At 37.9% G+C, this 26,956-nt stretch overlaps 1 protein-coding gene and 1 pseudogene across 17 annotated transcripts in view; one reads left to right on the top strand and one right to left on the bottom strand.

Annotated features, from left to right (window-relative positions):
* The window catches only part of NRXN1 (neurexin 1), a 1,113,124-nt gene that overhangs the window by 273,666 nt on the left and 812,502 nt on the right, over positions 1–26,956 (top strand). The window lies entirely within an intron of this gene.
* LOC112405241 (protein mago nashi homolog pseudogene) lies at positions 12,418–12,853 on the bottom strand (annotated as a pseudogene).

The raw sequence follows: 26,956 nt of genomic DNA, 5'->3' as shown, positions 1-26,956 counted from the left end.
TTAACCTTCTCTTTAGTTCTGATGCTTCCCTGGGATGTGTCACATGTCATCTCAGTGGGAGTGTCATCGGAGGGGAAAGTAGGACACTCCTAAGTACCAAGAGGAATAAGTCAGTTGAAAATTTGTCATAATTCAGTAAAAGGAGATGTCCCCTTTATTTTTTATGGCAAAATTATTCTGTGGAGGGAACAGCAGGGAAGGCAGGTCACTAGTTGTTATAGGCTTTTTCATTACTCTGTATAGGAAATCTCATAACCAACTTCATAGGATGAAATATCACCTTCAATGGTAGAGTTACAAGACAAAAGTGGAGAACTCTGACATGTGCTGGAGGAAAACTAATCTTTCTGTGCTATACTCCTTCCTTTTCTCCCTCCACATCTTGGCTGGGAAGCAAAATTAGAAATTTGGTTCTTAGATATTAAAAGTTTTATACTGATTAATTTTAATGCATCAGGTATTTTTTAGGCGCCAGCTGTAATAATAATAATAATTGGAAGAGGAAGAGGAATCATTAATTAAGCTCTTATTAGTGTTAGGCGTTAATTAAGCTATATATCTTATATGTATTATCCCACTTAGTAGCCATAAAAAACAATAGGGTAGTCATCGTTATTTCACAGATGGAAGAATTGAGGCCTAGAGAAATTAAATAAGAAGTGATTATTTGTAAAATAACGGATAGACCTGATCCCAGCTCTCTCTGGCCCTGCAGTTGAAAATCCATGGTCCAGAGAGTGTTTTGGGCAGTCAGGAAATGAAGTAACCAGTTGAGACTACTTAATAGTAACATCATACAGCTTTTAATTACAGAAACTAGTCTATTCTCACAACACTTTGAGAAGTAGAGAATATTAATGATCTTTTATTTTAGCTATTTATTTTTCGCTGTGCTGGGTCCTCGCTGGTGCGCACGTGGGCTTTCTCCAGCTGCGGAGAGCGGGGTGTGGGGGGCCACTCCCGGCTGCGGTGGGCGGGCTTCTCACCGCGGTGGCCCTCCCATTGCAGAGCATGGGCTCAGTAGTTGTGGCACACAGGCCCAGTTGCTCCTTGCCATGTGGGATCCTCCCGGACCAGGGCTCGAACCCGTGTCCCCCTCGTTGGCAGGCAGACTCCCAACCACTGTGCCACCAGGGAAGCCCGATAGTAATAATCTTATTATAAAACTGGATAAGCTGGCCCTAAAGTAGTTTGATTTGTGGAGGTTCAAAAAACTGCTGAGTGTGTTTCATAACCATTCCATTACACTGTACAGACTCATTTTACTTTTTCATGGCTTTTTGAAATGTCTTCTCATTTATCCAGTCATGTATTCAGTCACTCCTTAGTGCCAAACACAATGCCAGACACTGAGCATACCAAAAAAGAAAGAAAAAAACCAGTAAGACACCTGCCTTGGCTTAAAGAGCTGATAGTCCAGTGTGATGTGAGATGGTGACAGACGCTAAACAGGTAATTAGCGTGTGATACATTGTGATAAAGACCATGGTAATCTAATGCTAAAGCAAAAGGAAGGGGGGCTCCTAAAAGCCCTGCAGAGGTCAAAGGAGGCCACTGGGAGGAAGTGATAAGGTAGAGGGTCTTAAAGAGAAGAAGCTAAGTAGCCTATTTAGTCAGGCAAGGTAGAGCAAGGGTCAGCCAGGAAGAACAGCTTGTGCAAAAGCTCTAAAGAAATAACTGGTGCTATTTAGAGAAGTGCATATAATGCTTCAGGACAAGAGCTGGGCTAGGAAAGGAGGAAGGGGTCAGAGGATGGGGAGAGAAAGGGCTAGAAAGCTAGGAAAGGTCAGGACAGAAGTGGTAGCCTTCTCTATCTTGCTGAGAAGTTTGGACTTTACCGGAAAGTGGATGGAGAGACACTGAAGGACTTAACAAGGGCATATGACAGAATCGGGCTTGCATTTTCGAAGATCACTCAGCAAGCAAGGTAGAAAATTGGTTGGTTGAGGTTATGGTTAGTAGAATAGGACCAGAGGTGGGAATATCAGTTGAGAGGATGTTGAGTGAGATAGAAGTTTCAGAGACTGGGACAATGTGAATAAATAGAGGTACTGGCTCTGAGCAGAGAATCTCAGCTCCAGGTAAGGCAGCCATGGAAGGACATGTCATATTACACATGCTCCACCCACCCGGCCTACCCACCCTGCCTTAGAGATTCAATGTCCCCATCAGGGCCCCCACATATGCACACACAATTGAGACTCACTGCTACAATGGGTTACAGGATTTTTTTTTTTGAAGTGTGGGATCTGAGATACGTATTTAGGGATTCTCAGAGATGTTTTTTAAAGACAGGATGTAGGGGTGAGGGTGGGTATGATAAGAGTGTATGGTGGCTTAACAAGATAGGAGCTGCAGAAGAACAGGTGAGTTGAGTGGGGAGAGCTGCCTCACAGTCCAGCAGAGGAGAGACTTCCCCTCGTTAGAGGAGTCTTCATAAAGGAGATGGGACTCTGTCCAGGTCTGGGGAATAGGTAAGATTTGACTGGTAGGGTGAAGGGAAACAGAGAAGAGAGGGGCCTGAGCAGAGGCCTATAGTTGAAACAAACCATGTGTGACTAACACCCTTTCCATATGCCGAAAACTACAAGATCCCTTCTCTGAATTTACAGAGGCTGGGTTCTCTGGACTCTCTCAGGCTGATGAAAAGATGTGTTGAAACTTGCCTAATAACTCAGTGAAGGGACAGATCCATTTTCCAAGCTCCCAGTGGAATACTGAACATCAGCTTGAGGCCTTTGAAGAATATTGAATCATAACAATTGACGTGTTTGAGTAGTACAGGATCAGGCTGTGTGCAGGGAGATTTTTAAAAATGACCTATGTGCAGTCACCACTAAATAGAGTTTCCTGAAGCATAAACTGAGTCTATGATCTGCTTGTACCAAAGCTGTAATTCTCCTAGAGGCAGCTTCCTGACACTTGATAATTGGAGAATACCTTTCCTCCAATTAACTGGTGGTGCTAGATATGCTATGGGAGTGATCTTCACTCTGATGACCTTTATCAGTTGTTCACTAAATAAATGAAAACACAGGTCATTTAGATTGATAGTGCTCAACACTGGCCAGGAAAGGTTCCAGATGAATTAACTAAACTCTTGGCCATGGTGGCCCCATCTTTGCTATCCACAGAATGAAATTGCATAAGCATATTTACCCTCATCTCCTTAACTGAAGCAAAAATAGAACATATGGGATTATTCTGAAGTTTATGGTGTTCCTGACATATTAGCCCTTTCATAACTGTGTCTTGCACTTTCACAACATGTATTATTTTCAGTGAACTCTCTTGTGCAGTCTCACTGAATTCTTCCCAACTGTTTGCTTATCTTATGTTAGATTCAGTAGCTGAGATGCAGACTGATTGATATTTCCTGAATCATATGCCAAGATGGTGGCAAAATTGGTGACTGGTTCCTCATCCAGTGCCTCTTGTTTTTTGCCAGTGTTCTTGACATGTGTGTTACCTAGACGCCCAGGCTGAGAAGACATACTCCATATGTAGAACACATCCCAAAATGTGGAAACTCAGAGCTCAGGAAGTCTCTGAGCACCAGGCTCCCATCAGCTCTGCTTCTGACTAGTCAGCAAGACATTGCATGCAATGCATGGTAAGATTTACAAAATCTACTCTTAATTAAACAGGCAAACAAAGAAGGATTTGTATGAGTGGTATCATTCTTATCTTGAAATATACATACGTGGGCAATGTGTGATTTAACCCCGATATTTCATTAATAATAGTGACTTGTTTATAATGAGATTTATTTATTTATTTATCTATTTATCTATTTTTACTGAAGTATAGTTGATTTACAATATTGGGCTAGTTTCAGGGGTACAGCATAGTGATTCAGTTTTTTTTTCAAATATTTCATTATAGGTTAATACAAAATATTGAATATAATTCCCTGTGCTATACAGTAAATCCTTGTTGTTTATCTATCTTATGTATAGTAGTTTGTATCTGTTAATCCCACACTCCTAATTTGTCTCTCCTCCCCTAATGAGAATTATTATTTTTTTTTTTTGTATGTGTGATACACGGGCCTCTCACTGTTGTGGCCTCTCCCGTTGCGGAGCACAGGCTCCGGACATGCAGGCTCAGAGGCCATGGCTCACGGGCCCAGCCGCCCCGCGGCATGTGGGATCTTCCCGGACCGGGGCACGAACCCGTGTCCCCTGCATCGGCAGGCGGACTCTCAACCACTGCGCCACCAGGGAAGCCCCCCTAATGAGAATTATTGAAAAGTGTTTTCCGGTTTAGAAGTAACCTGTGTACACCATTGCTCTCATATTTATGCTGTTGCCAAGAATTAATGATTGCTTTTTATTTGGGGTTTGAAGATAATCCTCATGCTAATTAATAACTTAGAAACCCTTGTGCATTGTTTTCTCATATGTTCCCTTGGGCCATAATCATTTTATGGGATGAAAACCTGACTCACCAGTCACCCTAGTAAATTAGTTCCAGACTGCCTTGGAAAGAATCCTCGTGCTGGAATAGACCACACTCATATTACCTGATGGTCTTGGAAGCATAGCTTTGTGATTAGTTTGGTGAAGATAGATGTGTGAGAGCTCTCAAAAGTGATTTTTCTTTTAGTTTTTATTTTCTGACATGAAGTTGATCTGCATGACCAGTATGGACAAAAGGAGGGAAAAAAAGACCATATTACTCTGGAAAGTGAAACAGAGAAGCAGCAAAGAATACCACCAACCTAATTCATTTCTGGGGGGAAAAAAAGCCAGAATAATGGTTACTTAAAAATAGCGCATAAGAAGGAAGATATAATCAACCTTTGTTTCTTGCTCTTTAATGAATAATATCCCAGTGCATTAACTGTTAGATAAGTCCTTTAGGTTTCGTTAGCATCTAGATTTGGTCTTTTAGCTAATTAATCTTGGTAGCTAGAGAGTCAGCCATTAAGTAAACATTGGCAGTTCTAAGCATCAAAGTTGCAACTTTGCCATGAAATGACATGAAGCATAAGGAAAAGAGAATCCAACATACTTGAATCTAGTCCCATCAAAGACTGTCAATGCTTGGGCACCATTTTAGTGCCCAAGATAATTGGTAGGTTTGACTGATACTACTATACTGTATTCGGGTATTACTCATATTACTAAACAATATTTAATTAAGTGCTTTAATGAGAACTTTTTAAATAGGGATATATTGTGTGTAATGAGAGAGATGAGACTTATTCTCTATTTCTTTAGTTTTATTTGCTAATGCCACAGTCTGTCTGGTTACAAAATCATTATCAATTTACTCTCCTTTTCTTTCTGTACTATTTCTTTCCCATACTCTTTTTTTTTCTCTCCCCCCCCCCTTTTTTTTAACATCTTTATTGGAGTATAATTGCTTTATAATGGTGTGTTAGTTTCTGCTTTATAACAAAGTGAATCAGTTATACATATACATATGTTACCATATCTCTTCCCTCTTGCGTCTCCCTCCCTCCCACCCTCCCTATCCCACCCCTCTAGGTGGTCACACAGCAACGAGCTGATCTCCCTGTGTTATGTGGCTGCTTCCCACTAGCTATCTCTTTTACGTTTGGTAGTGTATATATGTCCATGCCACTCTCTCACTTTGTCACAGCTTACCCTTCCCCTTTTTTTTTTACTGATTCTATAACTGTTCCTGCTTAACTCATGTACTTGAACCTGAAAGGAGGGTTCCATAATTTTTGTGGAATCCTGTAGCTGGTTACTCAAGATGCTTCTCTGCACATTTGAGAGGCACTATTTGTCTCCACATACAAACACTTTAATACAGAAATCCTGTCATTCAGGAGGAAAAAGATTGACTTCAATGTGTCCCCAAGAAAACCATCCCATTTAAAGACAAACAGGCTTTCTCACATTAGTATGCTGTGCTTTTTCTCTTTAAAGCATTCTTTCGCCACAGAAACACAGCCATTTCTCAGACTTCCAGCTAAAGATTAGGCTTTCAGTTTTAACACATAAATACCCAACAGGTATGGATTATTTTTACAATGACATAATATTTATTGACTTTATTAGGAACAAACCAAAAACTGCTCGAAGGACGAAAGTAAAAAAGTAGCTATAATTCCAACACTGCTAAATCTTGATTTCATGTCCTCATCTTTTTATGTGTATAATATAAACCAAAAAAATTTGAGATCATGTTGATCTTAACATATCAGAATATTTTTCTATTCCACTAACATTTAAAAAAAATTAACTGCCTATTCTTTATTAATAGACTTACTATTGTACTCCTGTTGGATATTTAGGTTTTCTTCAAAGCTTTGCCTTTCTAAATAATCCTGCAATGAACACCTTTGTGCAGAAAACAGTGTTTCTTTAGGTTGATTTCCTGATGTGAATTAATAGGACAAAGGGTATGAACATTTTCACACTCTAGATAAATATCTCTTAATAGAACGTGGAAAGTGACTATTTGTTTAGTAGAGTCAGTGTTTTTCTTGTCATTCTGTTTGAGCTCTTTCTAAATAAATGTGTTTTAAGTGCGGTACTTAAATGATCATAATTTCTATACTGGCATCCAGAATGCACTCTGCTTTACTTTGAGCTTCCCTGTCACCCCTGTATTTGTGAGATGGGAAGTTACATGCTTATAATTTTATTTTAGATGAAGCCATACCTAGAGAATAGGGGTGACAGACTCATGACGGATGATTTGGCCAGCCTCCATTCCCCCATTGCTAAGGAGATAGACAATACTAGAGAAAGATCCCCATGGGAAGGAAAGAGATTGTAGCAAAAGGAAGTGCAAAGAAAAGCCTTGTGGGTTTTATACAGATACCCAGCTCACAATTCTCACAATTCAGAGTCTCTTCATAACATTTAGCAAGGCAAATTAAGTAGGCCTGTTCTTTCCTATCTCCCCCCCCATTCAGTTCCTTGCTGTCCCTCTAGATAGTTTTTTGTCACTTCTGTCACATCAAAAGTGACCTTGATTTCTATTTTATCCTGATTTTACTGCATATAAATGTAGTATATTAGAATAAAGGCAGCCTCAATGCATGATTCAGCTCCCCTCCAGAGCTTAGGAAGGCCCCAGAAATCTTCACAGACTGATTTGGCCTAGGATTTAAGAACAATTGAATTATTTCTATCATTTTGTTATTGTTAGCTTAAATATATAATGTGGCCCAATTTGAGTAGATCTGATTTTCCTCAGGGGATTAAAAACATTCTTTTTCCTCAGAGGAAGCAAGAATATCATGCTTTTCTCCTGATTTAAAGCCCAACATTTTATGAGTCTTCATTGGACCAAGAATCAAATGCTAAACCTAGTTACAGTAGGTAATGAAGGTTAATCCTATGATTTTTGGATCACAGACTCTTAACGGCCAGTGGGTTTTACCGTCTGAAGAGAAAGAGAAACAGTTCCTTAGGAGAGGGCTTGGTGCTTCAAAATGAAGCTCTCTGTTTTTGTGTTTGGTTTGTGGTAAATGAGATACAGAATGTCTGAACATGCCTTACCAAATTTTGTGCTCACAAACTGGATTCAAAAGGGAGGGCAGGAAGTAATCATCCGTTTTACAGATGAGGAAATGAAGGCTCCAAAGATTAAGTGACCTTATTAAGGGTCACATAACTAGAAGTTGTGGAGGTGAGATTTCTGGGCTAGTTTTATTTGGACTGTATCATACTATATAAAGTGAACAGGCTATAATGAAGTTTATAATCACCTAAAATATGACTGCATTGGGACGTTATCAGGAAGGCTGTGGCTGGGAGACAGAAAAATAAGCAAATTGGTCAAGGAGAGGATGAATATGAGTGTGAAGAAACAGGGAAGAGATTTTCCACTGATCTGAGACTAAGTCGATTCCAGAAAGGTTAGGGTTGATCTGCATCAATGGTAGATACTAGTGAAAGTTAACTGGTGCAAGACAGAAAATGCTTCAGACAATCATTATGTGGCCTGAACCTTCACAATCAAGATAGAGACTGACAATTTTGAAGTGACTTGTGAAATGAGATCAATATTTTTTTTTTGAGATCAATATTTTTAAAATGTCTTGTGTTCAATAAATATCTGACTTTTCAGTAGAAAATAAATTCCAGTTTCTATATAAAAACAACTTGACATTTTTCAGTAATACTTTTTAATGAACATTGCTCTGAGCTATAATATAATGAAATTTGCTTAAAAGTAGAACAGGCTGGTAATACTTGGCAGAACGAAGAGGCATATGGTAAAACAGTTGTGATTTGTTGGCGAAGGCTTTCAATTTCTGGAAAGCTAGAGGCTTTTGGCATAGTGGACTGCATCTTGATATTCAGTCCCAAAAAGGAACCACAGCAAAACAATATGCTTAGATTGCAGTAACCTGATATATCTTTAAAGAATTTTTCCCTTTGAATTTATGGTTATAAATGCAGGCTGTGTTCATATTGCAAAGTGAAATAGACAATTGAGGAAATTTTCCAGATAATTCATATTCCATACCATTTTATATGACATATAGAAAACTGTGGCATTTCAAAGGCAAGGAATTGATTGGGGGAAAAAAGCAGTTGATTCTCCTTCTCACTTTGTGTTAGTAAGTGTAGTATATTGAATTTAGTCTCCTTCAAATTTAACTTTTTTTTTTTCAGTATTATTTTACTATGGTAAGCATACTTAACATGAGATTTATCCTTTTTTTTTTTTGGGGGACGGGGCCCTCTCACTGTTGTGGCCTCTCCTGTTGCGGAGCGCAGGCTCAGCGGCCATGGCTCACGGGCCCAGCCGCTCCGCGGCACGTGGGATCTTCCCGGACCGGGGCACGAACCCGTGTCCCCTGCAGCGGCAGGCGGACTCTCAACCGAAGATCAGTGATCCCACAAGTAGGCCTGATTGTCAAAACACCAAATGGCATTGTCTTTTTATAGGGAACAGGCTATTTTTGATTTTATAATTTAAGAGATCTCAAATGAACAGTGAATGAATCACCTATCCATTTTCCTTTTATGGTATACTAATTCAATATGTTTATCAAAGCCAGTTATTTTCCTGTAGTATTATTTTATTCTTCAACTAAACCAGTACATTAATGCCTTTAGGAATTCCCCCTAACCCTCAACTTGTCATCATGAATTTATTGAAATGTAGCAAATGGTAAAATAATGAGCAGCCAAATGGCTTCCTTTCGGTTTCACTAATTTATGTTTATGGCTTGTCAGTCATACTCTATACATAGCTAGAAATTTGCGGCTGAGAAAAAAATCTCCCACTTAGGGATTACCTTGTCAGACTGTATGGAACATGATATAATCATTTTATTCATTTTATTCCCCTACCTCATCAGTCTTACAAAGTTTTCTGAAAACATGCAGTTTTTCTTCCTTTAACCTTTTTGGGTACTGATTTCCTTCCCTTTTCAGGTAATCTCTTCTTGTAACAGCCTCAGGAGAGAGATAAGAAGAGAAAAGATAACTGGAAATGGTCATAATAATGCTGCTAATAATAATAATCTATCATGTGAAGCTGGCTTGTAAGTGGGTAACGGAGAGCCTGAGGTTTTGCTGCCAGGCTGGACTGCAGATCAAGATGTACATGAGAGGGATTAGTTATTTGTAGACTCTTGTGACACTGTCGTCTTCTTTCCTCCTTTTGTGTTGGCCATAATGGAGAAGCATCTTGGCATCTTACTTGTTTTTGCCGGGAGCCTTCTCTGTTCAACATACTTAACGTGTCTAATTCCCATCGTGATTTCCTCAAAACCTGTTCCTCTCCTGTATAGATATATAAAATCATGGGACTTACACCATCTCAGCCTTATTTTATTCTCTTCTCTTATTTTTGTTTCACAATCTTAGCCATCTTGAAAACCCTAACAGAATCATTTTCCCCCCAAATATTAAAGGCAGAGGCAAGAAACTTTATATATGTTTCACCAAGTTCAAATAATACTAAATCTCTAGACTTTTGAAGCATATGAGTAAATTAACACCAAGATTAAATAACGATGCTTTCTGGGTATGTACTTTTTTCCTCAGATCAAGTGTAATAAATAAACCATGTCAGTTATAATAGGATTCAGCTGAATAGTATTTCTATGAAGAGCATACCAAGTAAAGATGGTTTTTAAATTGGAATTAAATGCATCTAATTAGCAACTATTAAATTGCTTAAGTTGTGGGCAGTTTTAAGGAACACGGACTCATTTGTCTCACACGTTTAAACAAATCGTAGAGGATTAGAAATCACTAAATTATTACCAATTCTTTCTAGTTTTCAAAAGATTCTAAGTGTTGCAGCAATCTCTGAATTATCAATGCCTCTGGATCCTGGAATAAAATAAAATGGATGCCTTGGAAAAACCTGCTATTTGTTCACTCTTATCATGGTGCTGTATTTAATAGGCTTTTAGTTGAATACACATAATGGGGAGAAATCTGTTCTGAAATTTAAATTAATGAAAGCTTTTCAAAGTGGCTTCCAAATAAAAAATTTAGGCTTCTTTTCAGAGGATGGATAAGGATGGGAATTCTAATTACCCACACAATGTAGATTGCTTCATGATTCATCTCTGCAAATCAGCAGTTTGAAATCCTATAGTTAGCACTGGGTGCTCTCCAGTAAGATTTTATGAACATCAGCTTGGTATTTGGCAGAAATACAATATCAGTTGTCCAGACGTCGTTTTTTCTCAATGAGCACATGTTTATATGTTAGATAATCGCAGAACCAAATCAATTACAGTTTTATTTCCATTGACAGAGGTTAATACCCTGTGAGGTATATTTACATCTCAGAAGGCTAAGCATTGTGAACCTTGGAGGAAAGGAATAATTTTACAAATGGAGATAATAGGCGGGCCAAACAATTGTTGTTTCTTGAGGATTTGTATGCTCTTTTACCTATTTTTAATTTACCTGAGTTTATGTTTTTGGCTTGTAAAATAATAGGGAGGGTGGGAGGGAGACGCAGGAGGGAGGAGATATGGGGATATATGCATATGTATAGCTGATTCACTTTGTTATACAGCAGAAACTAACACACCATTGTAAAGCAATTATACTCCAATAAAGATGTTAAAAAAAAAAAGACTAACAGTGCTAAAAGGGGCTGTTTGAGTCTGAATCAATACTTGTAACCACCTCTATAAACCAGTGCTTAAGAGTTTCTGTGCTCAGGATAACTGTTCTGAACTGGGCAGACTGTGTATAATTTCATTAGTAACTATGTCCTCGTTCTTACTATTTGCCAGGCACCATGCTGGGTGATACAGATTGTGCGTTGCTTTAGCCCTCAGAACAGGTTTGGTGGGCCCTTCTCTTAAGCATCCTTGAGAAGTGACACCTGCAGAAAGTTTTGCTTAAGTGAGTCATCTTTCATTTGGAAAATGGCTCATTGAATTGTATGATTATTTTTTTCCTCTTCTTCCTGGCTAAGAGTAAGTAGGCTGTTAGAAAGCTGAGGTGAGATTCTTCCACTCTCTAATACTGGAGACGTCATTAAAACTGGGGATCATGCGTGCCTTTCCACACCTTTGTACACTCAAGGAGCACTGGCCACATGCTGTTTCAAGTCCTGTACTTACAAAAGGTGGTATGTAAGGTGGAGCCTGTTTCTGCTCTGAGAATTGCAGCTCTTGCATGTTTGCTGGCAAGCTTTTGTTAATTCCCATGCAAGGCAGTTTGACTTGCACAAACAGCTGGGTTTTGCTGCTATCACTTGGAAGTTGATTTCCCCCAGTGTGTATATAAGCCCTACTTTGGGAGAAGATAGAAATCAGGTCCTAGAGAATTCTTTCTTTGAGAGTACACTTTGCTAATTCAGACCCACATTCAACAGAAAACACAAATTTATCTGTTCACAATTGTAAATGTATACAATAGTGCTCAATGGATTAAATATTGAAGTAGTAAGCTCTTATTTGTTCAAAGCTATAAAAACAGTTCTATAGATGTGATTAAACCGTGCATGGGAAACATTAAATTCAAGTTAAGGCTTTCACAGGCATAGCTTTGCACAAGTGACCCATCTCTTAGAACCTTCAGGTAGACCTTAGATGCCACCTGTGCCACTGCCACCTCTCCCCTTCACTTTCTTCTTAAATCAGAATGTCTTCTTTTGTCTTATTTTCTCAAAGTGTGTTCTTATTGGGTAGCAAGAAAGAGTAAATATAACAAAGAAAGGGTCAATCCCATAAGCATTATTCATGAGGGAATATGTATCCTTGATGATGCATTCTATATATTTTGCTTTAAGAAGCATAGTTATTGAGTGTGACATTCTGAAGATTTATTTCTTATTCCCTTTGAAGTTAGAAGGGTGAAAACTGCTTTTTTTTGGTTATGTTGCTTATTAAAGACAATCATTTATAGTTTATAAGAAATATTATGCACAAAAATGTCCTGATAATGGTGATTAAAAGCAGCTACTCCCACACTCCTTGTGTCCACACCAATATTCAATCTAGATTGGCTTAATCTTGAAGTGTAATTCAGTAAGACCAAAGACCAAACACTTCAGGTCCTGGAGAAGATAATAAAATACTCGTAAGCCTGCTGGATCCTTGGATTGATTGACATCAATAAGGGAATCAATTTTTGATGTCATGAAGGAAATGTGTTCATCTCCAATGATGATTTCAAGCTCCTGCCGGCGCCCTTAGTCGGGAGGAGGCCACAAAGCATTATCCTCTTTGGGAATTTCAGTGTCATCGATTATTCTCTTCAGTTCCTCCATCACGCTTTTATGTACATAAACCTCTTTTCTGATCATATCAGTTTTGTAACTGTTGTTATTGGCATATCTCGATCCCATTGGGTCAGAACTCAGACTCCAGGAGTTCGAAGCCGAACTTGCCCTTGTGACCCTTGCAGTAATGCAGATAGAAGTCACTCTCCATGGCTCTGAAAACTGCTTTTAATTTCAAGGAAATCTACATTAACTTATGCTAGCTAATTAGTACTTGCATAGGTACTTTGGCCACTTGTGTAGGCATTTTGATGGTGATGCTAGAGTAAGGAAACATTAAAGCAGAGTCAGGAACTCAAAACTGCTCAGCCAAACAGGAAAGGAATGTTTTGGTTTTCCTTTCCTTCCCTTCCCTTTCCCCTTTTTATTCTGTTTGTCAACATCTAGTGAGCTACCTATAAGAAAAGAACACCCAGGTTTTAAGTGAAATTTTATAATTTTTAACTAATGGTAAATAATTGAAACAAAAAATTAAAACTCTAGGGAAACCACCAAAAAAATAAATTAAAAAATGATGGCTGGTCAGATAAGGACTCTGAATGCTATGTATGAAATTTGGCCTTAAAACAGTATAGGCTTCTGTCATTATCATCTGTCATCATCATCATTGTCATCATTATTATTATTATTACTTTAATTTGTATAAAACTTGCTGACGGTAGAATATGAACCGCAGTATCTGGTGAGATCTCCGGTCCTAACATATGGCAGTATAGGTCACACTCCCAATGTCTACTCAAATCTTAATTCTGCATGTTGACAAGATGGAGGATCCATGTTGACAATGACTGTCAATGATGTTAGGACGGAGTCTTGCATTTTAAAACCATAAATCTAAGATTGTACCTATTATCATTCCTTCTTATAAACTTTTAAAATTGAACTAGGCATTTAGTTTGAGAGTGGTGGCAGATGGTGTGATTAAGATGTCTCTGTTCCAGTCCTTTTTCAACCATTGATTTACTGGGTAACCTTGGACAAGTTCCTTACCCTTTCTGAATCTCTGTTCCCTTATTTGTAAAATGGAAAGTTGGCTTCAGATGACCTTTAAGGTTATTTCCAGATCTTAAATATTATAATTTTACAAACTAATTCTTCTAAATTGCCAGTTAGATTAATTTATCCACTAACAATTATTTATCTGAAGGAACCAATTTATATTCAGTCTAAAATTGTCATTTTATTCCTCTTTTTGAATCCTTTAAAGATAACCATGTTCTCTGTTATATTTGATGCAATGATGCTTTGATAGATATTTTATTTATTCTGAGCCTCGGTTTCCTCCTCCCAAATTGTTTCTGAGGCCAGACACCTGCTGAGGGTTATGTACTATCTCCTGGGAAATCCTCCAGAACAAGAATGGAATCAGGGAAGGGCATGGGATGCCAATGGGGATCGAGTTCTGAACCTTTTCCTCTCTGCCAAAAAGAACAGGATTCTTTGACTTCTAGACTAACATAGATCAGGGCTTCAGAAACCAACTAGTCTAGTTTTCAGTGATGCAGAATGGATTGTCATGCCACATCTTCTTGAAATGGACTACTTCTGAGACAGCTTGTAGCATCTCTGGACAACTATAGCTGTAGCTGTCTCAGTTAAAACATATAAATAGGGCTTCCCTGGTGGCGCAGTGGTTGAGAGTCCGCCTGACGATGCAGGGGACACGGGTTCGTGCCCCGGTCTGGGAAGATCCCACATGCCACGGAGCGGCTGGGCCCGTGAGCCATGGCCGCTGAGCCCGCGCATCCGGAGCCTGTGCTCCGCAGTGGGAGAGGCCACAACAGTGAGAGGCCCGCATACCGCAAAAAAACAACAACAACAACAAAAAAAAACCAACAAAAAAAACATATAAATATAACCATTTTAGAAATCTAATGTATATCAACATATGTTTGATAAAATATGAGGAAAATCTGAGGATGGATTGGGAGATTTTGAAAAACATAAAATTCAGAGACCAGTTTTTCATAAAGCATCAATTCCTAGCATCACTGTCAGTATGCCTGTTTATCTTGTCTATCTGTGAGACTGAGCCATCAGGAAGTTTTCTTTGTGGGACTTTCAGTATTAGACATACTTGCTGTATTCAGCTTCTGCAAAACTGAAACCACTCACTGACAACAGGTGTATCTGAAGCAATATATTGCTCAGAGAATTGAAATGTCGTATGTCTGATTTGGGGGTCTCTTGACTCAACCAGTTAATTATTTTTATTGCCCTATAGGAATTTATACTTGTTAGTGGCAGATGGGACTCCAATTTTAAGCATTTGCCTAATTAGGCATATTACTGAAATAGGTGATTGCAGGTGAGGAGCTATCAGTTACTACAGACTCTTCCAGCTCCCACACTAAATGTGTCCTAACCAAGAAAACTGAAGGAGCCTTGAAAACTGTTTAAGGGATTTGGGAATTATTTGTAATTTACATGGTGCCTTTGTTGTATCGATTATAACTTTCTGGGCTTACGGGGATTAATTAATAGGACTAAATATGGAAGGCAGCACACTAATGTCATTAACAGGAGCCATAATTACAGAACATAATTGGCAATAATTCTTCGATGGTTATTTGGTAATCAGATTCTTTTGGGGTTAAATGAAAATCAAATAGACATTTTATTCATAGAGATATTAGCAATACGATAATGCATAATCACACTTGTCGTTTAACCTTATCGATGCTGCACACTGTGTCAAAGGAGGCCTGTGGTGTGTCCAGGAATAGTTGGGTAGAGTCTTTTTGCAGGGCCAAGATGGGATGCTGAGTGAAAGTATAGCCTTTGGAGTTAGAGAAACATGGATTCTAGTCTTGGTTGTGTAACTTACTAGTTGTGTGACCTCTGACAACCCACCAACCCCTACCAAACCCCTGTTTCTTCATCTGTCAGTAAGGGCAATGCCTAGCTGATGATGTTGTTTTTGAAATGAAGTGAAATAATGCTTGTGAAATATTTGCTATCATGTATGGTACATAACAGGTGCAGTTCAAAATAGGAGGTTGCTTGTGGTCATAGCAGAGGAAATGGTGCCCAGCAGAAGCCAGGACACTGTGAGTGATACGGAAGAGACAGACTCTTTGGGCTCATATCCCATATGCACCTTCTCCTGGCTGTGAGCCTTGGGAAAATTCCTCAACTGCCTTGTGCTTCAGTTTTCTCTTCTGTAAAATGGTGCTAGTGATTTGTCTACCTGATAGGGTTGTTCATAGGATTAAATGAAAGAACATGTGTAAAGGGATTAGTAGGTTAGCACATAGAGGCATTGGTATTATTACTGTTACTAATCACCCATGTGGACAAGCTTATTCATGAATGATGAAGTAGAGAAAATTACCAAAGAAAACAGAATCTTGACCTGCCTCAAGAAGAGTTATTGAAGTCTGTTAGAAGGAGAAGACCAGATGTATGAGGTGTGGTCTCACTGGCTTTGAAGTCTGAATCATACTTGGAATTCTACCATCTAGATTGTCTTGGGAAGAGATGAAATAGAATTGAAAGAGGACCAAGGAAGGGGGTGGAACCCTCAAAAATCCAACAGACATAAGTGATTATCTATGATGTGCCAAAAACAAGAAAAAATAAACAAAAAGGGAGACATCTGTTTCCATCATACATCCACAAAGAAATCTGTAGGAATTGGAGGAACATTCCCCCAAATGTGAACGTTCTTGGCTCCTTTCCTGTCCTCCCATTTGCCTGATTCTCCCCACTCCTATCCCAACTGCCAAGAATATACCAAGTAAACTCTAAATGCCAGGAAAGAAATTCTTCAGAAAGACAAAGCTAGAGGTCAAGGACCTGAGTACAAAGTCACTTCTGAGTTGCGGTCATCTTTTTCTGATCTCTGTGCAACCTAAATGACCTGTTGCATACCCTCTAGTGCCAGCCTCTGTCTTGCTTACTCTAATAATCTACTCTGAACACAGAGCATGTGAGAGAAGTCTGTGGGTGGGGTTCACTTGTATACTTTAATACACTTCCTGGAATTCACTCTCCTTGCTTTGAACAGAAGTGTGAGCACTCGCCAGTCACCCTGAATGGGTTAAGGAAGCTAACTGGAGGATTCAGCTGTTCCCCATATCCACCACACCCCCCCCCTTTTTTAAAATTCTGCTTTCAACCCACTGTCTTCATCTGTCTTCCCGAACAGGATATTGATCAGTTCTTGAAATGGTCTTCCTCATTTCTGGGCACTCGCTCTGCAGATACTGTAGGAGTGGAGGAGAATATGGTCCTGCCCTGGAAATGTAGTTATTTCAGAACTGAGCTTTAAGAGCCTCTGAGGAGGCAGATGATGCATAAGCAACCCTCTAGTGGCCAGGGAGGCCCCCAGTCAACCACAACAACAAAGGAAAGTCAGCCCCCAGTCTCTGAGTGGGCTGTTTCAAAAGTGCCTTTGTGAACTAGTTGCTTGAAACTCAGACATCATTTGTTAATTGATACAATGAGCTCACAGAAGTCTCCTTAACCCTTAATGTCCCCGAGGCAGATAGTTTTGTACAACAGCCATTGTTAGAACATTGTCACCTAGCATATAAATATATCTATAACAAAGTCTAATTATAACTTTGGATGCCGAGAAAACATGATGTGGTTGGAAATTGAATGGGACTGCTTTAGGCTCCAGTCACTGTTGGTTACTCTTGTGATCTGAGCAGGGAGGAGGCCGAGCTAGAGGGTCCCATTGGCAGTGAGAGGAGAGGATCCTGTATTCTTGCCTGGGTGTTTCTTAATTATCATCATATTTCCCACCACCATCTGTTAACCTTTTGGTGAATCAAGACACGATGGGCTATGCCAAGACAGAGAGAGAGGAAGGCCATGTTCAAGTTAGGTTTGAATTCCTTAATGGAAAGAAAAAAACGAAGGAAAGGAAATGAAAGGAATGGAAAGCATTCGATAGCAATGGCGTCCGTAGAGGAAAAAGTTAGGGCAGTTCCTTTCGACTCCCAGAAGGGGCAGCTATAAATGTAAAAACGAGTGCTTACCATGGACCACATACTGTGCTGGCCCCTCACTTGCATTATCTCATTTAATCCTAGCAATAACAGTTTTATGTAGATGCCATTATTAACTTCATTTTATGGATGAGTTACAGCGATTTAAAGGGATTAAGTATCTTGCCCAAAGTTGCAGAGATTGCAAGTGATGGAGCTAGGATGCCATCATGCTGGTTGGATTCTGAAGCCTGTCTAATTAACCATGATGCTGCCTGCCTTCCAGCCAGATATTAAAGTGAGGAGTGCCTGCTCATAGATGCCTTTCATTGAGAGGACAGGATGTGATGCAAAAAGCAGTGAATAGAGAAATGTCAAATGATTCAGTCAGAAAATTATGATTTAGTTAAAACCCTTTGATTTGAGAAAAACTCCTTTGTATGCTTTTATTGCAATAATTTTGATAGCAAATTAATTTTGTCCTGCACTACTCCATGCTGCCTTTAACATTCTATGCTAAGCATGTATTTATTTTACACGAAAAGAACAGCATTTTTTCACTTTCATAGCTATAATCATACCATTATGAATATGTATTCATAATCTAAAGCCCTGTGAAAGGCAATTAATTAAAGAGGTAACACCTCTCTACTTAGATTTTGCTCTAGGGAAGTCATTTAACTAATCTGGACCTCAATTTGTTCACCTATAAAATGGGGAAAACAGGTTTACAATGGTCAGTAGGAATGTTTAGAAAGTGCGAAGCATAGTGCTTTAGCTTTAATAGTTTCTGAAGAAGTAATAGCTGTGATTATTAATAATGTCTTCTAGTATTATTATTATGGTTGTTATTACTGTTACTATAAATAAAATATTTCCTAATATAACATACCAGTTAGTCCTATTTGGGGAGATGAGCACCTGTGAGAAAGATCTCCAAGGCCCCTTCTACTCTTATATGCTCTTTATACTGTTTTCTTTCCAGATGGGAGATTTCCTGTTCTTATAAATATTATCCTCCTAGATTCATTATTAAAATGTTATTCTGTTTTAATCAGAACACTGGAAACTATGATAGCATTTATATTATTCTCTTTTCATAAAAATAATATTGTTGTTATTACATAGTCTTCTGACTATAAAGACATAGCTTGTAAGTACTACTTTTTAAATTGTGTGGCTCAGGTCTTGACTGGTATTGTACATAAAAGTTCTCAAAAGATGTGAAAACAGAAATAACATGTGGAAGAAAAGGCTCAGTGTGGGTGAGAAGTCCAACCCCTCACAGTTATGGGTCTATAAAGATTCCAGTTTTGTGTTGATTCTGATTTCGGGGCAATCTTGAGCTAAAATTAGGTCCAAGACTAGTGAGTATATGGTGATTCTGTGAGGGGGAGAAAATTATTTGTTTCTTTCCATTTATCCACATTCTCTCACAGAGGTGTAATTCTCTGAAAATTTGCTATTAAATCCTTTGCTATTGAATCAAATTCAGTATAAAATAGTTATTTCTCACTCTTGTCCTAGGTAGATTCGTGTTTAACACCAAAGGGAATTTTAGGGTTTCCTTATCAATAAAGACAAAAGATACAAAAGATGGAACTGTAGTGAGCTTTTTAAAGATCATGTGACAGTTGAATCAGATAGGGTTCATTTTTTAAAAATGTCTTTGTTATTTGTCGAATTAACTGATATGCAGTTTTTTTTTTCTTTTTTCATCTGCAAATTGCCTTTTTTCATTGGGTTTCTGGAAAAAGCAATTGATGTGGAAAGTACTTAGCATTAAGTCTGCTATGTATTTAATGCTCATTACATGCTCCCCTCTTTCTTCAAACATTTCCTCAACTTTCCTTTCCCATTTCTCAGCTAACATAAACTACCAGACCAAGAAAGTATCTCATTTGAAATATTTTCTGACAAAAAACGCTGAGCAGTTTCCTAGATTCAGTTTGCCTTCTCCATTAACAGCTCCTTATTAATTCTGTTCATAGAGTATGCACATTTTTAAATTTCAGTGACCTCAAGCGCATAGCTCACTAGTTCCTGGAAGGAAACCAGGGCATTTATATTTAAAGTGTATAAATAGCAACAATAGCATGAGGTAGAGACTGACCTAAACTCAAGTTCAAATAGCAAATCACCTCACTAATGCAAAAATAAAAACAAAAAAAAGTTCTGTCATAGAAGACAAAACACACCCTTGTCAAGGGTACTTAAGTGTTTGAACTGTCTATGCCATGTCTGTCTATAATGGAAAAATCTATATTACTTTGGAAATCACCATTGTCCCATATCCCTTTTTTTTTCCTGCTACATTTTGAAATGCACTACAGCAGACTCTAATGACCTCGAACAGACCTCTCCACTTGTCCAGTTTAGGCCAGCAGCTAATTGGAGGGACCTTGGGTCTGTCTACTGACCTCAGAAAGTTAAATTTTCTCACCTTGAGTAAAAAGGTGGAAGTAAGTAATGTTTTGGGGAATATTTCCTGAAATTGTTGTCTGCATGACTATGAGTCTAAGACTCTGCCAATGTTAGTATTTACTAATATTAGCAACTGCCATTTATTAAGCACTTATTTAATCTTCTCAAGGGCCGTATTAGACTAGTACTATTATTATGCCCTTTTATAGGTTAGAACACTGAGAATTGGAGATTAAGTAATTTGCCCATGATTACATAGACTTAGGTTTCTAACCCAAACCAAACAGCTCAGACTTGCAAAGCCCGTGTACTCTTACGTGTGAGTGACAACTTGAGGACAAAAATATATTACATATTATAATATACACACATATTTTAAATCTCAAACTTAAATTTCTTTCCTTCTGGAACATTTAGCAAAAGGAGGTTAGTTATACTTCATTTTCCTATACTCTGGGCAAAAATAGTTAAAATGGGACCAGATAAGTGATAAAATTACCTAAAATTAAAGATGATGGATCGTCTTTATAGATCACTTACATTTCTTCTTTTTCTCTCTCCCTTTGGCTTTTTGTTTGTGGGTGGTATATAGTTAGTTATGATATTTATTTGCATGCAAACACCAACTTGTTAAAACTAAAATCATTTGAATGAGTTTTGATGTTGATAAAATATCTCGCATCACTTAGGGTCCCAGGTCTCAGACGTGGCCTCAAGGCATAACTGGGACCAGAGCCAGGAAAGGACAGAGGAGACTCCAACCCTGTGTTTCCTGTTCCTGGTGGTCAGTGTGTTTGACATGATTAGGATGAGGGTTGCAGAGTAAATAATCTCAGTGCTGGTAACATTTTCTGGGATTGTTACCACTTTCTTCATTGAGAGTGCCTTGAGGAAGGACAGATAGCATGGAGAAAATGGAGACATAGTGGCAAGAAAAAGAGGTTATCCTGAGGCTTCACAAACTGAGGCACACATTTGCAAAGCCACCAGGTGAACATAGTGTGTCATTACTTTTACATTAAAATAAATGCAATAACATAATGAAGTTTAAAATATGTGAATTTTTAAGATAAAATAGAAGATGTAAAATACATGTCTTTTATACTTTCTATAGGGCACAATGATTCTGGAATTCTGAGATACATTTTTATTTTTTTCTCATATTAGAAGTGTTTGTAGGGAGAATTGGGGAGGAGAATAGAGAATACAGATGTGTTGAACAGAAAAGAATTTTTTTAAGTATGACAGTATCTTAGTCAAGATGAACTTTATAGTTAGACACCAGGTCCTTTTTCGAGGTTGCACTATAAATAACTCTGTTCTTAGGGAAACAGTTACTTGGAACCAACCAATAAATAAACATTTATTATTTGGCAGCAGAATTGGTTAAGTCCAGACTGCGGTGTGTTTCTGTCATAAATGGTAACCTGGTTTTGCAGAGACAGCTAAATAAGATAATGAGGATAGTTTTGATCTTTTTAAATTAATATTGATTTTTATGTGTCAGTTTTGTGTAGGCAGGAGAAACAATTATGCCCTAAGTGCAGTAAGTCATACCCTTCACAGACTGTGACAGAGAGGAGTATTTTTAGTGGTAGGAGTTAATTTGTGCTGGCATTAATGCATGAAAACGTTGATGATGATGTCTAATTGTTTCCTATGTTACTAGTTCAACTAAAAATAGGGTTCATGAGCCAAGCTGTGGGAAGTTATCGATTATGACAGTTTCTTCAAAAGTGAATTGCTTAAAATTATTCTTCTTACTAATCAGTTTTTGATTCCAGAATGAACTTTTATTCCATTTTCCTCCTCTTCTTTCTCCCTCACTCATCTGAGCCTCCTACGTTAAATATTGAAATAGGCATAAAAAGTGAGGAAATTTATAACCTACTTTACTTATGCTAGGAAAGAAATACTGGGAGAAAACTCATTTTAAAAATTCAGTATTAACCATCTTATTGACTGTTTTATATAAATATAAACGGATACATTCACATAGTCAAACACAAAGAATATCTGTCATTTTCATTAGGTTGATACTCTGCATATATAATTTCTTTGGAAGTGTGCTTGATTTAGTAATGGTTTGGCTTCATCATATTGAGATAGCCTTAAAAAATGTCCGGTTTGTTCCCATTTATGTACTCAGGGACAATCTCCTGCATGCTTACTGTGCACTCTGCAATATACTGCTCTTTACTAGAGTCTGGAAAAATAAGATTGGCAGGAAGATGCTAAGACTTAGTTTTTATCTGTGTCAGCATACTTCCTCTTCAAGGAAAACAATCACAAATTTATTATGTCACATAACCAGAAATCCAGAAGTCAGATAGTTTGACATCTCTAGATTCTCTTGAACCTGGCCATCATCTCTCTGCCATCTTCAGCATATTGATTGGCTTTTGTCCTTAGGTTTGTCCAGTTGAGTGCAAGGTGAGTGCAGTAGCTTTACATATGCTCGTATATGCTTCATATATGCTCATATAACTACATCCTGAAATAGACTAGGACTGTGTGTGTGTGTGTGTGTGCGTGTTTGTGTGTGTGTGTGCCTTTCCCACAAGTTCCTAAGCATTTTCCCTCCGTTCTTATTGACTCTTTCCTCAACCAGTCACAGGCATTAGAAGAGAATTACCAAGAATCTCTAGGCTAATCAAGACTCTTGCCCCCAGAGCTAGGCAAAGTTAAGTTTCCCTAGAAGCACTGATCCCTTGAATGCCTAACAAAAGTAGAGCAGGAAAATAGGTGGAAAAAGAGTACAGTTTTAAGAGCTACTTAGAGGTAAACACAAATAAATAAGCAAAATTCCAAAACTTTGACTGAGAAATATACACAGCTTCATGAATCATATGTACAGATAAAAAGTGATATGGTAAATGCTGAGGGGCTTGGAGAAATCATCCTATACTGAACAACTATGCTTGCATTGCCATTTGACTTTTAGAATCACTGACAATTTTTCAGTATTTGAAGTAACAGTAAAATTAACCAAATTCTACTATGTGTCAAAGACAATAAAAGACACAAGCCTGAATCACCCCACATATTTCCCTGTGAATGTACTAACAAGTTTTTAAGCCTGAGAATACTTTCGCCCCCTTTTCAAATCATAGCCCATTAAACAAGAAACTCACTTAACTTGATATTTCACTGTTAAATAATGAAGATGTTAAAATTCCCTTCTGCTCTGTGTATTTACGAAAATGATCATATAAATAAACATTGATTAAAACTTTTCTTATGGAATAGGGAAAGACCAATGAGCTAGAGTAGCATAAAAGTTTACTTAATTTAGTAAGGTTTCTGAATAATATAGGTAACCGTATTGATTATTGAATTTATCTGCCATTTTAATTAGTGTTAGCACACACACACACACTACACACACACACACATATATATGTAGTACAAATTAAGTACAGGTTACACCATATAGAATTACTGGTTTGTTTAGGTCAAAAGAGATGAATATCAGAAATTTCATATGGTTCAACTGAAGATTTTTAAGCAAGTGGGGTACAGAGAAAGCATTTGGAGACAATAAAGCTTTGTTGCACTTTGTGACTAATACACTGTGTTTTCAGCCCCAACAAGGGTATCTTGAGAACAATACTGACTTGTACTTTTTAATTATACAAGAAAGTCTCCTTGATAAAATATCTTCCGTGAATCTAATGTCCTTGGTCTATTTCTACTGTGCTACCAGAAAATCTTTAATAGCAAGCATTTGTAAGAATTTTTGCCATCCACAGATTTACAACATGCAATGTTATAGGAAATATGAATGCTTGTCATGAATTAGAACTCAGAAATTCAGAGTCCAGGTCTAGCTTCCTTTGCAGACAGTATTCTACAGACAGTTAGGAATTTTAAATCTAAAATTTAATCTAGTATTTTAAATCTAAATCAAGTTTTAGCACTGATTCAAACCAAGTCTTCTAAAGATAAAGACACTGAAGCCTGGTGACCAAGACAGACCTGGTTATCTGAGGCAGTTCTAACCACCCCCTCCCCACGCCCTTTTCTCACTGTACATCTAGTTGCCTGATAAGCAGTCAGGATGCCATACTTTAACCTTGGGGGCCCTGCTTGTCTCCCCCCATAATGGCTGAGGCTTTTGTTCCAAGTTTTAATTAGATTTTGTTATTCTTTCCAGGTATAAACATGCTCCTTATTTTTTAATATATCTGAGAGCTTCAGGGCCTTCCTTTAGTGAGTTATGTTTAACGCTTGATTATTGAGACGTTTCCTTTATCCCTCCCCAAATTTAAAGCTTTTATCAGATTGACAATAATAAAAAAAAATTCTGTGAGATTTCAGAAGAGTTGCCAATATCTGCCAGTTTCTACAAAAGAACTTCTGCCTTCTCTGTATACTCTAATGGCTCAGAGTATTGCCATATTTTTCTGTTATTGCTTAGAAATCTGAAGTTTCTCTACCTTTATTGTACATGGAAAGTAGAGCATTTTGTGTGATATTCTTTTAATTCTGAATAGATTAGATGTTAAATGGCTACATATTGTTTAAAAGCAGGCAGAGAGCTGACATTTGAACCAGAGAATTGCTTTTTTAAATTTGGAATACACACAAAACTCCTAATTGCATCAACCTATGGAGGTCAGTGGCAAATGGGTCGGAGTCAGTGTAGAGATGTGATACCATTAATATGAAAATTTGCCCAGTGCATAACCAATATTGAATTTTTAAAAATTTGGCCCCAAATAGGTTCTTCCTAAAGCCAGAATTTCACTGAATTAAGCAAGATTTATTCACCTTTTTAAAGTGGACATGATCTAAAACACTGTTCTTGGAAAGGTTGCGCTTACTCTCTGGATGATATTCTGCAAGCCAAATGCAGCTCTATTTTGTGTTTTTTCATCTGTGCCATTTCAAGCCAGAAGTAGTCCTCAGAAAGAGTATTTAGTGTAATAAGTAATTCTGTAATAAATGTTTTCCAGCACCCACGGTTTCCAAGCTAGTTATAATGTCTGTCTTCAGGTAGGGTTCATGCCCCTTCCTTTTAGAATTTGCATGCTTGGAGAAAATTTGCCTCCCATAAACCTTCCTTAATAACCCTTGTGACTCTGCTATTTTGATATTCCTTAGGGTTTCCTTATAAAATTCTTATACTCTTGATTTTTTGTTTTTTAAGATCTTTAAGAGAAAGACTACCTTCCACATGGGATCCTTGTTATAATGTCTTTGGGCTGTTGTCAATAGGCTTTTTTATAACGAAATCTTTTGACCATTTTAGAACTGACTTTCATTGAATAACTACATCTTATAGTCAATAGTGTGACCAAAAAAAAAAAAACAAAACAAAATAAGAAAGTATTACCCTTGTATATTGACATGGAAGATAGAACAAGGCTATTCCATAGAGGGTGATCCTCCAAAATTATAAAATGGGTGAGAATTATTAACATTAAAAAAAGGGGTTCATGACTCTTTATGAAAATAAACAGTAATCTGAATTAAATGTTACTAAGTTTACATAAGCAGACAATTTAAAGTCATGGACTTTAGAATGAATGCAGCCTGGGTTCAAATCCCAGCTCTACCATTTACATTTTATAAGACCCTAGGCAAGTTACTTAACCTTTTAAAACTTTCTCATATTTAAAATGGGAACAATACCATCAGTCTCATAGAGCAATCGAGATAATGAAATAAAATAACGTGTCTAGGGCTTCCCTGGTGGTGCAGTGGTTGAGAGTCCGCCTGCCGATGCAGGGGACATGGGTTCGCACCCCGGTCCGGGAAGATCCGACATGCCGCGGAGCGATAGGCCCGTGAGCCGTGGCTGCTGAGCCTGCGTGTCTGGAGCCTGTGCTCCGCATCGGGAGAGGCCACAACAGTGAGAGACCTGCGTACCGCAAAAATAAATAAATAAATAAATAAATAACATGTCTAAAAGAAGGACACTACATAATGATCAAAGGATCAATCCAAGAAGAAGATATAACAATTGTAAAAATTTATGCACCCAACATAGGAGCACCTCAGTACATAAGGCAAACGCTAACAGCCATAAAAGGGGAGTTCGGCAGTAACACAACCAGAGTAGGGGACTTTGACACCCCACTTTCACCAATGGACAGATCATCCAAAATGAAAATAAATAAGGAAACAGAAGCTTTAAATGGTACATTAAACAAGAGGGACTAAATTGATATTTATAGGCCATTCCATCCAAAAACAACAGGATACACTTTCTTCTCAAGGGCTCATGGAACATTCTCCAGGATAGAGCATATCTTGGGTCACAAATCAAGCCTTGGTAGATTTAAGAAAATTGAAATCATATTAAGTATCTTTTCCAGCCACAACGCTATGAAAGATATCAATTACAGGAAAAAAAACTGTAAAAAGTACAAACACATGAAGGCTAAACAGTACACTACTAAATAACCAAGAGATCACTGAATAAAAATACCTAGAAACAAATGACAATGGAGACACAATGACCCAAAACCTATGGGATGCAGCAAAAGCAGTTCTAAGGGGGAAGTTTATAGCAATCCAATCCTACCTCAAGAAACAAGAAAAAACTCAAATAAACAACCTAACCTTACACCTAAAGCAATTACAGAAAGAAAGACAAAAAAAACCCAAAGTTAGCAGAAGGAAAAAGTCATAAAGATCAGATCAGAAATAAATGAAAAACAAATGAAGGAAATAACAGCAAAGATCAATAAAACTAAAGTTGGTTCTTTGAGAAGGTAAACAAAACAAATAAACCATTAGCCAGACTCATCAAGAAAAAAAGGGAGAAGACTCAAATCAATAGAATTAGAAATGAAAAAGGAGAAGTAACAATTGACACTGCAGAAATACAAAGGATCATGGGAGATTACTACAGGCAACTATATGCCAATAAAATGGACGACCTG

This window comes from Neophocaena asiaeorientalis, unplaced genomic scaffold (assembly GCF_003031525.2).
Source record: "Neophocaena asiaeorientalis asiaeorientalis breed wild unplaced genomic scaffold, Neophocaena_asiaeorientalis_V1.1 scaffold171, whole genome shotgun sequence".
NCBI classification, from domain to species: Eukaryota; Metazoa; Chordata; class Mammalia; order Artiodactyla; family Phocoenidae; genus Neophocaena; species Neophocaena asiaeorientalis.
The sequence above is the reverse complement of the archived record's forward strand: the minus strand, read 5'-3'. Positions and strand labels throughout refer to the sequence as shown.